General features: G+C 44.0%; 1 protein-coding gene across 38 annotated transcripts in view; it reads right to left on the reverse strand.

Annotated features, from left to right (window-relative positions):
- The window catches only part of nrxn3a (neurexin 3a), a 2,002,176-nt gene that overhangs the window by 642,790 nt on the left and 1,344,577 nt on the right, over nucleotides 1-14,809 (reverse strand). The gene's annotated exons all lie outside the window — the stretch shown is intronic.

The following is a 14,809-nucleotide window of genomic DNA, read 5'->3' on the forward strand; positions in this document are numbered from 1 at the left end:
AATTCTAACACCTGGCCTGGTTTGTTACCCAGAACCAAATCCAGTATGGCCTCACCTCTTGTTGGCCTGTCTACATATTGTGTCAGGAAACCCTCCTGCACACATTGGACAAACACCGACCCATCTAACGAACTCGAGCTATAGCTTTCCCAGTCAATATCAGGAAAGTTAAAGTCCCCCATAACAACCACCCTATTACTTTCACACTTCTCCTGAATCATCCTCGCAATCCTTTCTTCTACGTCTTTAGGACTATTAGGAGGCCTGTAGATCCCTGTGGAACACCACTGATCACCGAGCTCCAGGCTGAATTTCTCCTGAATCATCCTCGCAATCCTTTCTTCTACGTCTTTAGGACTATTAGGAGGCCTGTAGATCCCTGTGGAACACCACTGATCACCGAGCTCCAGGCTGAATACTTTCCATCCACTACCAACATCTGCCTTCTATGGGCCAGCCAATTCTGTATCCAGATGGCCAAATTTCTCTGTATCCCATGCCTCCCTCTTTTCTGAATGAGCCTACCCTGGGGAACCTGATCAAAAACCTTGCTAAAATTCATGCATACCGCATAAACTGCTCTATCTTCATCAATGTGTTTTGTCACATCCTCAAACAATTTAATAATGTGACCTGCCCCTCATAAAATCATGCTGACTATCTCTGATCAAACTATGCTTTTCCAAGTAATCATAAATCCTGTCTCTCAGAATCTTCTCCAATAATTTGCTCACTACCAACACAAGACTGACTGGTCTGTAATTCCCAAGATTATCCCTATTCCCTTTCTTGAACGAGGGAATAGCATTTGCCACCCTCCAATCATCTGGCACTACTCCAGTGGACAGTGAGGATGCAAAGATCATCGCCAAAGACGCAGCAATCTCTTCCCTTCTCTTCTCTAACTTTAGGTATATCCTGTCTGGCCCAGGGGACTTTATCTATTCTCATGTTTTTCAAACTATCCAGCACATCCTCCTTCTTGACATCTAACTGTTTGATTATATCAGCCTGTTTCATGCTATCCTCACAAATGACAAGGTCCCTCTCAGCAGTGAATACTGAAGCAAAGTATTCATTAAGGACCTCCTCACCTCCTCTGACTGCAGGTACAAGTTCCCTCCACTATCCCTGATAGATGGATTGGCTATGCTCAATTGTCCATAATGTTCAGGGATGTGCAGGCTAGGTGGATTGGCCATGGGAAGTGTCGGGTTACAGGGATAGGGTTGGGGTTGACTCTGCATGGGATGCTTTTCAGAGAGTCAGTGTGGATTTGATGCGCCGAATGAATGGAAGAGCCTTGGGAAAAGTTGACGGGCAGAGAGATCTGGGAGTGCAGGTCCATTGTACCCTGAAGGTTGCTGCACAGTTGGATAGAGTGGTCAAGAAGGCATATAGTATGGTTACCTTCATTGGACGGGGTATTGAGTATAAGAGCTGGGCAAGTCATGTTAAAATTGTACAAGACGTTGGTCCGGCTGCATTTAGAATACTGTGTACAGTTCTGGTCGCCACATTACCAAAAGGATGTGGACGCTTTGGAGAGGGTGCAGAGAAGGTTTACGAGGATGTTGCCTGGTATGGAAGGTGCTAACTATGAAGACAGGTTGAGTAGGTTAGGATTATTTTCATTAGAAAAAAGGAGATTGAGGGGGGGACCTGATTGAGGTTTACAAAATCATGAAGGGTATAGACAGGGTGGACAGAGACAAGCTTTTTCCCAGGGTGAAGGATTCAATAATGAGAGGTCACGCTTTCAAGGTGAGAGGTGGAAGGTTTAATGGGGATACACGTGATAAGTACTTCACACAGAGAGTGGTGGGCATTTGGAACGCATTGCCAGCGGAGGTGGTAGAGGCAGGCATGGTAGATTCATTTAAGATGCGTCTGGACAGATGCATGAGTAGGTGGGGAGCAGAGGGATACAAATGCTTAGGAATTGACCGACAGGTTTAGACAGTACATTTTGATTGGCTTAGGCTTGGAGGGCCGAAGGGCCTGTTCCTGGGCTGTAAATTTTCTTTGTTCTTTGTTCTTTGAATGGCCTGCTTCCACACTGTAGGGATTCCATGACTCTTACTGAGATTAACAAGTGAAAGTAAGGGAAGGACTACATCAGATCGCTCAGTGACCTTCTCAGGCAAATCAGGCGAAGATGGGCAGAGTCAGTGCATCCATGCAGCAATAGAGAATTCCACTTTAATGCGGAATGCGTTTTTTCTTTAGATCATGTGATGTTCATGGATGGACTGCCTGTCCTAAGTTACCCTTGAGGAAGTGGTGGTGAGCCACCTTTTGAAACAGCGACCGTCTCCATGGTGTGGAATGACCCATCACAAGTCTGTGTCTGTGTTTACGTGCACAGTTTAATTGCAAAATTATACACTCCTCCAAGAATGTGTGTGAACCATGTTAAGGTCATCCAGGAAAACCCCCCCATGTCAAATTATGTGAAGAGGTTGCTGAAGGGAAGGGGAGAGGGTGTAAATTTTGGTATTTCGAAGGTGTTCTGGTCAAAACATTCCAGCTATTGATAGCAACAGGTCGGCAACATAGAGAGAAACCATTTCCACTGATTGGGCATGGATCCTTCAGCAGAGAAGGATTAGATTAGATTCCCTACAGTGTGGCAACAGGCCCTTCGGCCCAACCAGTCCACACCGACCCTCCGAAGAGTAACCCACCCAGATCCATTTCCCTCTGTCTAATGCACTTAGCACTATGGACAATTTAGCATGGCCAATTCACCTGACCTGCACATCCTTGGACTGTGGGAGGAAACCACACAATGACCATGAAACCATTGTCAATTTTTGGGGAAAAATCCCTCACGTAGTTCACGAACACCTTTTCGGGAGGGAAATCTGCTGTCCTCATGTGGTCTTGCCTACATGTGACTCCAGACCCCACAGCAATGTGGTTGATTTTTCTCAAAACATAATCTCTACAGTGTGGAATCAGGCACTTTGGCCCATCCAGTCCACACCGACCCTCCAATGGCCATCCCACCCAGACCCACCCCTTTGACCTATCCCTGAAACCCTGCATTTCGACTCTTAGCTGCCCTCTGGGCAATTAGGGATAATCAATAAATGCTGGCCCAGCCAGTGATGACTAAACCATGAATGAATAAAACAAAGATATTACATCCATAGCAAAATTCATTTTGAGATTGACAGACCTTTGTTAACTACAAATAGGGTAGGATAAGGAGCACAGGTTGGTCTATGGTGTGAGGTCACAGATTAGCTACTTATGGAATGGTGGAATTGAGCCAAAGGCTGAATGGCCTTCCCCTTTGCTCTTGCCTTCATCCATTATCAGCACACCAGAAATTTAACTTTGACGCACACTTACAGTCCCATTGATGGAAGGAATTTGCATTTATATAAAGACTTCCATGACTTCAGAATATGCCAAAATAATTTACATCCAATTAAGCACTTGCTAAGTGTAATCATTGATATGCTTTACTAAGAGCACTATCCAACGCAATACACGGCAGCAAATATAGACCCAGCAAGCTCTGATATGAAAATGACCTGATAATGTTTATTTTAATAATGTTGGCTGATGGATAAAATATAGGCTAAGACTCCACCCCCAATTTGTTCTTGAAAGAGAGGTATCAGATCTTTTCTGCCTGTCTGAGAAAGCTGATGGAGGCTCAGCCAGACAACTCCTCTAAAGGATGTGATCTCCCATACTGCAGTGCTCCCTTACTGGTTAGATCATGTACTCAAATGTGGAAAAGAAGTGGAGCTTAAACTCTCAGGAACAAGGACAGCACTGAGACTGAAATATCACTGCTGCATTTCTCAATGTACACCTCAGGCCATGCACCACAAGGAAGAGGGAAATCATTAGCCAAAGGGAGCCGCTTTGAAGGAACTGAGAGAATGGGAGATGAAAGATTTGCTTCTTTCATACCCATATGGGATATAGAGCTTGCTAGCAAGGCCAGCAATTATTGCCTACCCCTTGTTGCCCTTGAACTGAGTGGCTCACTCGGCCATTTCAGAAGGCAGTAAAGAGTTAACCACAATACCTTGGGAGTGGGGAGTCACATGTGGGCCAGACTACATAAGGATGATAGACTTCCTTGCCTCAACAACATCTGCTGTTAGAAGGTCCTTTAGGGAAGGAAGTTCAAATTCCTTGCATGGTCTTGGTCCACATGTGAATCCATACCCACAACAATGTGACTAACCCTGTGTTGATTAAAGACTAAAAGTCTCCATTGTATGCAGTTTAAATGGCAAATTTACAGCAAATGGGCTACCGAGTCTATTTAATCAGCACACTACCACAACAGTCAAGGCAGAAGTGGGTACTGCAGATGCTGGAGATTAGAGTCAAGATTAGAGCGGTGCTGGAAAAGCACAGCAGGTCAGGCAGTATCCGAGGAACAGGATAATCGACGTTTTGGGCCAGAGCCCTTCATCAGGAAGCAAACAGTCCACAGAGTCTACTCAAAGGGAATCTCTCTGAATTACAGCCGAGTCCATTAAAACAAAGGGATGATTTTCACCATATATCTCAGGCGCTGAGCGGTTTATGTTCGATTGTTTCCAAAAATGTGAAGAGAATTACTTTCCAGGAAACTTTCCCAAGATTCTACGACATTCTAACAACAATCATTCCCAAACTTCACCAAAAACAATCACCCAAACAGAATTAATGTTTCGGTTTTCCATCTAATTCAACACCTTCTAAGTCAGTGTTTTCCAAATTTTCTCCAACTTTGAAACCATGTCAAGTCTTAAAACTTGACCTGACTTCTCAATCTCGGGAGCTGGGGCCTGTGAGTAGCAACTTATACATTTTGCACTGTACTCATTTGAATGCATGTGACAGTAAAGCTAATTCTACCTCTGTTCTGTTAGAGAGTGGGGAAATCAGCAAGGATAACTTGGTCGGATAGTTCCACAATGGCTATGGCTGTCTCAGTGCTCACGGCCTGAAAGTTCCAGCTTGTCATTCCACTTGGGATCCTGATGACCATATTTCAGGCAGATCTGTTTTAACAATCATCGGGAGAAAAAGAGGTGTGTTTTGTTGTGGGCATCTTGCTCAGGTACCATCTTGGCCAGAATGAGCAAATGAGGCTAGGGAGAACACCATCACCTGCAGGAGAGAAGACAAAATGGGCTCCTTTCACCTTATGAGTACAGGAATCATTGAATCCCTACTGTGTGGAAAGAGGACATTTGTTCCTTCGAAGAACACCCACCCAGACCAAAGCCCATCCTACCCTCAATTAAACATGGCCAAACCACCTAACTTGCACATCTTTTGGACTGATGAGGCAGAGTTCTTTTGCTCAAAGGCATTAATGAACCAGATGGCTCTTTAATGATAAATTTACAGGTGCAATTAGATTAGATTAGATTAGATTACAGTGTGGAAACAGGTCCTTCGGCCCAACAAGTCCACACCGACCCGCCGAAACGCAACCCACCCAGACCCATTCCCCTACATTTACCTCTTCACCTAAGACTACGGGCAATTTTGCATGGCCAATTCACCTGACCTGCACATCTTTGGACTGTGGGAGGAAACCGGAGTATCCGGAGGAAACCCACGCAGCCACGGGGAGAATGAGCAAACTCCACACAGTCAGTCGCCTGAGGTGGGAATTGAACCCGGGTCTCTGGTGCTGTGAGGCAGCAGTGCTAACCACTGTGCCACCGTGCCGCCCAATTAGGCTAGCTTGTTATTCAAAATTCACCATCTGCCATGCTGGGAGTTGAACCCACATCCCTGGAACATTAGTCTGAGGTTCTAGATTACAACGCCAGTGACATTCTGATTAGATCAGTGCCTGCTCCTCTAGACATGTCCAATCACAGCGGGCATCAATTAACCATAAAACTCAATTTTCACATTGACAACACATCTATTTAATGTCAATTTGCAACCTTGAGCAAAAGCAGCCTCCAGAATCCCTATGACTGACAGTGAACAGATCGTGACCAAACTACAGCAAAGTCTCCCAGGAAAAGTCGGGTCCTTTCTCCAGCAAACAGTGGGGGTAGTGGAGGAAGGTTCCAGACCCCAAATGAATTGCATGACATATCAATCCAAATCACTTACAATGGTAAAGTGGTGGGTAGAAGTTGGGAGGGCTATGAGTGTTGGAAAAGGGGCAAAAGAATGGTGTTGTAGATTACCTCCTTAGCTCAATAATTGTGGCAGCCTCAGTAGTTAGGACTGCTGCCTCACAGCGTCAAGAACCAGGGTTCTATTCCACCCTTGAGTGACTGTCTGTGTGGAGTTTGCCTGTTTTCCCTGTGTCTACATGGGTTTCCTCCACAGTTCGAGAGTGTGTAAGTTAGGTGGATTGGTCATCATGAAGGGCTCCTGCCTGAAACATAAATTTTCCTGTTCCTCGGATGCTACCTGACCTGCTGCACCATTTCCTCACCTTTTCCAGCACCATTCTCATCTTGACTCTAATCTCCAGCATCTGCAGTCCTCACTTTCGCCATGCTAAATTGCCCCATAGTGTCCAGAGATGTGCAGGCTAGGTGAATTAACCATGTGAAATACAGACCTACAGGGTTGGGATAGAGAGTTGGTATGACTCACGGGCCGAATGGCCTGCTTCCACACTATACAGATTCCATGAATCTTGATAGGGCTATTCATGTCGCTATAAGTGGCTTTATGAAACAGTCAATCATTCTTTGTGTGTAAGCACCCATCTTGCCCTAGAAAAGCATCGCCTAGCAACAGCAGCCAATGCAAGGTTCCCCCTCTCTCTATGTTGGGTCTATAAATAAACCACTTCAGATAACTGAGGATGAAGAAAGAGACAGTGTAGGAGTAATGGTAATGATGGCTACTATGCAACATTATCATGTCATCTTACTGTTCCGAACACAAGTGAGAATATAGATGAACACAAGACTATTCTCTCCAAGTTGGCCATCACTCTCCAGAGGCTACATGTTCTAAATAAAATTGAAGAGACATTTAAAGCAACTTGGAATCTACAAGGTTAAAACCCCATTGATGAATCCTAAATAGGTTTTTGGGTTATTAAGCCTCATTGTTTTCTTTATGTGAAATATATTTTATGTGCCTATGTGCAAGTGTGTGCGTTATTTTAAACTGTTGTCTGGTCTATTGCTGTATTATCAGTGGGCCACCTGTATTCTGATTAGCTTTGAACCTTTTAACCCAATGGGTTATTAAGTAGAAAATTAGCTGTCACTGGAGTTGATGCACAGGCAATTGGCTTTCAAGAAAAAAAGCTTTAATTCCCCCTGCAAGGAGGTGCCTCTGTTGATAGCGAAGGTTATTTTTCCCCTCAAAGCACAGTCTCTTTATCTTCGTTCCCTTGATGAGGCCTGTTCGCCACCATCCCCCCCCACAACCGCCACCATCCCCTACCCCCCACCCGCCAACACTTCCACTTTCAGAGAGATCCATAAAAAACAAACCATCTAGGTCCTAGCTTCTTTTGCAAGTGGCTTTTTCTCACACTGTAATTTAACGAATGATCCTTATTATTATTAATTAGTACCAGGGATGCTGACCTTTTCCTCATTGTGTTTGCTCTTCATGGGTTTTTGAATGAGGATTTGTGACCCAATTTGTTTTTTGCTGGTCTTCTGACTGTAAGTCAGCTTCCCCTTTCATCTTTCCTGAAGGAGTCCATCCTCAGTCCAAATGAAATTAAACACAGAAAGAGCTTCAAATACTTGGCAGATCAGTCACTGTGAGGAGAGGGAGACAGGGGTTTCAGAACGCAGTAAAGCGCCACTGATCTAAAGCCCTTCTCTCTCCACAGACAGTTTCTGATCAAAGACACACAACAATAAAACCTTACTCTAACTTTCATTCCCTACTTTTATAATCTGTGCCATGACTGATTAAGGCAAGTCAAAAAGTGTGGCGCTGGAAAAGCTTATGCCTGAAACATTGACTCTCCTGCAATCCTGATGGAGGGCTTAAGCCCAAAACGTCGATTCTCCTGCTCCTCGGACGCTGCTACTCCACTTTCAAGGAGCTATGAACCTTACTCCAAGGTCTCTTCTTTTCAGCAACATCCCCTAGGACCTTACCATTAAGTGTATAAGTCCTGCTCTGATTTGCTTTCCCAAAATGCAGCACCTTGCATTTATCTAAATTAAACTCTGTCTGCCACTCCTCAGCCCATTGGCCCACCTGAACAAGATCCCATTGTAATCTGAGGTAACCCTAATGAGCTGAATGGGCTATTTGTGCTCCTTATGGTCTTATAGTGATGGAAAAGTATCTCATGGATGTGGATACAGCAGAAAAAATGGCGAAAGAGAAAGAAAAGTTTATAAAAGCCAATATTAAACTCAAACAACAAAAGCTAATTCCATCTGACCGTATTGGAACAGGATCTGTTTATGGTAGAAAACAGGAACTTGACACTAGATTCGGTTTCACATTGGAAAGGTAGAGTGGAAACTTAGAGAATAGGAGCAGGAGGAGACCATTCGGCCCTTCGAGCCTGCTCTGCCATTCAATATGATCATGGCTGATCATCCAACTCAATATCCTATTCCTACTTTTTTTTTCCCCATTGATCCTTCTAGCTCCAAATGCTATGTCAAAATTTCTCTTGAAATCATACAATGTTTTGGCCTTGACAGCTTTCACTGGCCATGAATTCACACAAGCTCACCACTCTCTGGCTGAAGAGATTCTTTCTCGTCTCAGTCCTGAGTAGTCTCGTCAGACTGTGAGCCCTGGTTCTGGACTCCCTGTCATGGGGAACATTCTTCCTCCATCTACCCTGTGTAGTCCTGATGGTGTTTAGAATTTTATAGGTTTCCAACTTACACTGGAAGTGGAGTGAAGAATAGGTACTCGATCACAGCTATTGTTCTGTGTCTCTACTGCAACAGCACTGAGATTAATCAACTCAAAAGCCTGGGGGGACCCCAGAAAAGAATATATATACAAACATATATATAAATTGAGCAAGGCTCACTGGAGCTCACTGATGCCAGGTAGTCATTTTTCATATGTAACAATCACAGAACTGTGTCTGGCGTCTCTGCGTTTCAGCGAGTTGCTTCAGGTACAGTCGACAGGCAAAGGGTCTGAGTCAATCAGCTCACCTCAGAGATCTTCTGTCTTCTCTAAGTGACTGGTGGCATACATGGATCTTTTACTGAGGATTGTGAGCCGCATTTACTCTTTTCATGCTCCAACTGACCTCCACGTTTGGATGCTCAGCCACCGTCTATGCCAAGGGACCTGCTTTGCTCCCCCTGCTTCAGATTAACAATTACGCCCCTCCCCCTACCGGCCTGCCCCAACCCACCTCCCCGTCCTAGCGACAAAGTCTCACGCCCACCTCTCCCCCTTCCCACCAGTATATGTCACCTTCTGCAGCTTTGCCTCCACCCCCTCCTTTATCACTGCTAAAAAAAACACACAACACCAGGTTATACTCCAAAAGGTTTATTTGGAAGCACTAGCTTTCAGAGTGCAACTCCTTCGTCAGGTAAGTAGTCTGTAGCTCATGTGTGTTCTGAAATGTTTATATTACGTAGCCCATCGTTGTGGCTCACAGCAATGAGAATAACATACATTTATGTCTTGTTTTTACAGTGGCAAACCATCCCAAGATGCTTTGCAGGATCTTCATTAGTGAGGAATTATGGGAAGGGCCTGAATAGATTTGATTTATTATTGTCACATGTGCCCAGGTACAGTGAAAACTTTTGTTTTGCGGACAGTACACACAGAACAAAACATGCAAAATGCATTAGGGTAATGGAACAGAGTGAAGAATATCAAATATCGGCTGCAGAGAAGGTGCACAGAGAGAAACTTTGAGAATGCTGTTGGAAATTCTGGTAAACTTAGAATTGAGGTTTCGAAGAGCAGAACGATTCTATGTCAGAATAAGATCTGCTGTAGACAGCTCACAACATGTTACCACATTCCGGCGCTATCTTGAATTGGGTTGGACTTGTACTCATCCGAGTTCAGGAGATGAGAGAAGACTATTAAAAGACATTTGGGTAAGTACATGAATAGGAAAGTTTTGGAGGGTTATGGGCCAGGAGCAGGCAGGTGGGACTAGTTTAGTTTGGGATTATGGTTGGCATGGACTGGTTGGACCAAAGGGTCTGTTTCTGTGCTGTATGACTCTATGACGATGTAAGATTTGTAAGGGATTTGCCAGAATCAACTCAGGGAGGTTATTTCCCCTTTGTTGGAGAGTCTAGGATTGGGGGCATAATCTCAGAGTTATGAGTCACCCAGTTGAGAGACAGGATTAGGAACATTTTTTTTCTCTCTCAGACAATTGTGAACATTGAAATTCTTTCCCACAGAGAGCTGTTGAGGCAGGGTCTTTAAGTACATGTAAGGCTGAGTTAGGCAAATGTTTAATTAGTAAGGGAGTTAAAGGAAAAAGGAAGGAAAGTGGAGTTGAGGATTATCAGATCAGCCATGATCCCATTGAATGGCCGACTGGACACGTTGGGCTAAATGACCAATCTCGGTTTCGACATCTTATGGTGTAAATTGGCCCGGAGCCAGCTGATGTGTTATTAAGAGTAGTAACCAAAAGCTTGGCCATGGAGGTGGGTTGTAAGGAGAAGTGTTTGGGGAGGGAATGCGTAGATTTGATTTGATTTATTATTGTCACGTTTGCCTTGGTACAATAAAAAGTTTTGACTGCGTGCAGTACAGGTAGATCATACCATACAAAGTGTATGAGGGTAATAGAAGAGAGTGAGGAATACAATGTTACTGCTGTAGAGAGGGTGCACAGAGAGAAAATTTGAGAATACTGTTAGAAATTCTGATAGCCTTAGAATTGAGGTTTAGAATGACAGAGGTAAGGATCTGGGCAGATGAGAACATGACCACATTGACTTTGAACAATGCAGCCTAGAACAGGCCCTTCAGCCCTCAAACTTGTGTGGGATTCCTTTTCATGTGAGCTGGCAGTCTTTCCACAAAGCCTTCCTTTAGTCTTTCATTAACATTGGTTGTTTCTGGCAAGATAGGCATTTATTGCCCACTCCTAACTGACTGGCTTGCTCAGCCATTTCAGAGAGTAAAGAGTCAACCATGTTAGCGAGTTTTGAGAAGATTTGTAGCTCAGGTCGAGGTTCTGGATGTAAGTTTGCTCGCTGAGCTGGAAGGGCCGAAGGGCCTGTTTCCACACTGTAATGTAATCTAATCTAATCTAGAAAACTAGCCACCAGGATACATGAACATCAACTAGTCACAAAAAGACATGACCCTCTCTCACTGTTGTGGTTCTGTTCGCCGAGCTGGAAGTTTGTGTTGCAAAATTTTCTTGGTGCCGAACAGGTTTACTTGCAAGTATTTCTGCAATCAACAAAACGTCTATGTTTGTGCCAATGGCTCAGCTCCTCATAGATTCTGTGGTGTCTATTTACCCTGCTCTGAGTCCACATTCAGGCTTAACTAATCCAGCACAGTGAGCCTGGATTGCCAGTCTCATACAATTGAGCGCAGAACAAGTGAACAATTTGCACTGCTGTTACCAAAAGCAGTAAAATGAGGAAAGATCCAGGAACTGGAAACAGGACAAAGGAAGGGTGTATCCATGGCAATGTGAAAAGTTTGGAGAATGAGTAGAACATTCAATGGTTGGGCCACTGAGCCAGGATCCCTCTTTGCAAATTGTCCCAAAGTGAACTCTCTCACCAACAAACATTATTGCCAATCATGACGAGTAACATTAAAAGTTGGAGTAAGGGGAGTGCTTCCCTACGTCATGTCAGGAATTATACACATTATCACAGGCCATAGATAGAGACCTGTTTAATAAACGCACAGGATTTTGTTCAGTTAATATCATTTAATCTACCTGCAAATACATCTGACAAGCTATTGATTGAATGTGGAGACCACTGGAGTTTCTAATGTAGAGACTAATTTACATTAAAAATCAGTTAAAATGAATCCCATGCAAGATTAAATATGCTAAATAGCAGGAGCACACTAATTTGCTTCACCTATTTTGAGCAAGTAACTGTCTAAATATGTGATCAACTATCATTTGTCACACTTACTCTCTACGTTGAAGAATGTAGGAGGTGACTACTCATCTTTTTCTTTGCATCAGGATAAGAGCATTACTGGTGCGTGAAAGGAATCTAATTTGTCAGGGAGTTGTATTTTTTTAAGGGTGCTTGTTTAGTTGAGTTGCAGCCATGATGGTGTGTGTCGAATATATTATGCTGGTGCCTCAGAATAGATTGGAGGCCTCAAATATATTGCGGTTCCACGCTCAGGAGAATCGCACCAGAAATGTTTCATCCACGCCCTGCACATCCCCACATCGAAGATCTCCTCCCAGGCTTCTGTAGGGATAAAGGTCTGAGGATGAGAACTTGTTTGTGTGGGCTAGGAAGGAAAACTGAAGGAAGGAGAACCTCAGAAGGTTGGAAACTTTGACTCAGCTACCATCTCACTCAACCCTAGGTTGCAGACTCAAATCCCACTTCAGGCCAGAATCTCACACGGTACTGAACATGTGCTGGCTCTGCCTTCCAGGTGAGATATAAACCTGGGACCATAGTTCCCCTCTCAAGTCAGACGTGAAAGACTCCCAAATCACTATTTCCAAAACAAAAAGCATGGTCACACCCTAGGGTTCTAACCATCAATTATCCCACAATCAACATCACTCATCAATCAACAAACCAACTCATTTGGGGTGGGATTGTGTCACTGTGTGGTAACTCAGTTCACAAGTCCTGACTAGTGCTGTGGTCATGTGAGTTTAAATCTTATCCTGAGGGATTTTAAATGTAACAAGACGCTAGAGTTATTACTAGTCATCATTAAAACATGACTGCTTTCCCTCAATTATCTCCCAATTTCCCCCCCACCCCCACTTCCTTAACTGTTAACTGTTCAGATCATGTGGTAATACAATTCTATTGACCTATTCCAGTGCCTTAACCAAGACCAAGTTCCTCTGAAGTATAGAGAGGGAATGAAGACTGAATATGGGCCGGCAACGAACGCCACCAATAATCTCCTCACACCTGCAAATCTTCAGGCAAATCCAGAGTAAGGTAACGGTTAGCAGTCAGGATCAGTAACCTGGTCATTTCCTCTTTGCCAATCCAGGGGACTTTGAGATTTACTCTGGAATACTTTGGTATCGCTGCTGTTCAGTTTAGTTGCAACTGACCATGAATCAAATGTGAGATGATGAGGGCAGAGCGGTAGATGTGACCTATATGGACTTCAGTAAGGCGTTCGACAAGGTTCCCCATGGGAGACTGGTGAGCAAGGTTAGACCTCATGGAACAAAGGGAGAACTAGCCATTTGGATAAAGAACTGGCTCAAAGGTAGAAGACAGAGGGTGGTGGTGGAGGGTTGTTTTTCAGACTGGAAGCCTGTGACCAGTGGAGTGCCACAAGTACCGGTGCTAGGTCCTCTACTTTTTGTGATTTACATAAATGATTTGGATGCGAGCATTAGAGATACAGTTAGTAAGTTTGCAGATGACACCAAATTGGAGGTGTAGTGGACAGCGAAGAGGGTTACCTCAGATTACAACAGGATCTGGATCAGATGGGCCAATGAGCTGAGAAGTGGCAAATGGAGTTTAATTCAGATATATGCGAGATGCTGCATTTTGAGAAAGCAAATCTTAGCAGGACTTATACACTTAATGGTAAGGTCCTAGGGAGTGTTGCTGAACAAAGTGACCTTGGAATGCAGGTTCATAGTTCCTTTAAAGTGGAGTCGCAGGTAGATAGGATAGTGAAGAATGTGTTTGGTATGCTTTCATTTATTGGTCAGAGTATTAAGTACAGGAGTTCGGAGGTCATGTTGCGGCTGTACAGGACACTGATTAGGCCACTGTTGGAATATTGCGTGCAATTCTGGTCTCCCTCCTATCGGAAAGATGTTGTGAAACTTGAAAGGGTTCAGAAAAGATTTACAAATATACATTCTGTACACATACGAGTCATGCTGTGTGTCAAAAAGTTGTCCCTTATGTCTTTTTTTAAATCTCTCTCCTCTCACCTCAAAAACATGCCCCCAGTCTTGAAATCCTCGATGCGCAGGAAAAGGCACCTACTATTAATCCTATCCATGTCCCTCATGATTTTATAAACCTCTGTAAGGCCACCTTTCAACCTCCTACACTTCAGTGAAACAAATCCCTGCCTGTGCAGCATTTCCTTAAAATTCAAACCTTCCATATCCAGGAACATCCTGTTGACTTGGACTGTTAGACTTCTTTCCACATCTTATGGCCTGGTGGCTGCCAACATTAATCTGCCCTTCTGCAAGGATGAATCTTTTCTTTCTGAACTGGACCTGTCTGTAGCCTGTCTCCATCTGTTTTCCTTTGGGTTGTAAAAGCTTTACTTAGTAAATATTCCAGCAATCACCAGGTAGTGAACTCAAGTGGTCATTTATCTTAGGTCTCATGACTTCATGGAAGCGCTGTTTGAACTCTCTGCTAAAACAAAATGAGAGTCGAGAGTGGGGTGCTGGAAAAGCGCAGCAGGCCAGAGAGCATCCGAGGAGCAGGAGAATCGATGTTTTGGGCATAAGCCCTTCATCAGGAATGACTGGTGAAGGCCTTAGGCCTGAAATGTCGACTCTGCTGCTCCTCGGATGCTGCCTGACGTGCTGTGCTTTTCCAGCACCACACTCTCGACTCCGATCCCGAGTCTTCACTTTCTACTAATAAAAAAATTAGTAGTTTAAAAAAAAAATCACCTTCACTGAACTGAAAGCCAAAGACTCATTTACCTCGACAAAGTCCCTCCTCCCTACCTTTTATCTTAGCCTGCT

Source organism: Chiloscyllium plagiosum, chromosome 10 (assembly GCF_004010195.1).
Source record: "Chiloscyllium plagiosum isolate BGI_BamShark_2017 chromosome 10, ASM401019v2, whole genome shotgun sequence".
NCBI lineage: Eukaryota > Metazoa > Chordata > Chondrichthyes > Orectolobiformes > Hemiscylliidae > Chiloscyllium > Chiloscyllium plagiosum.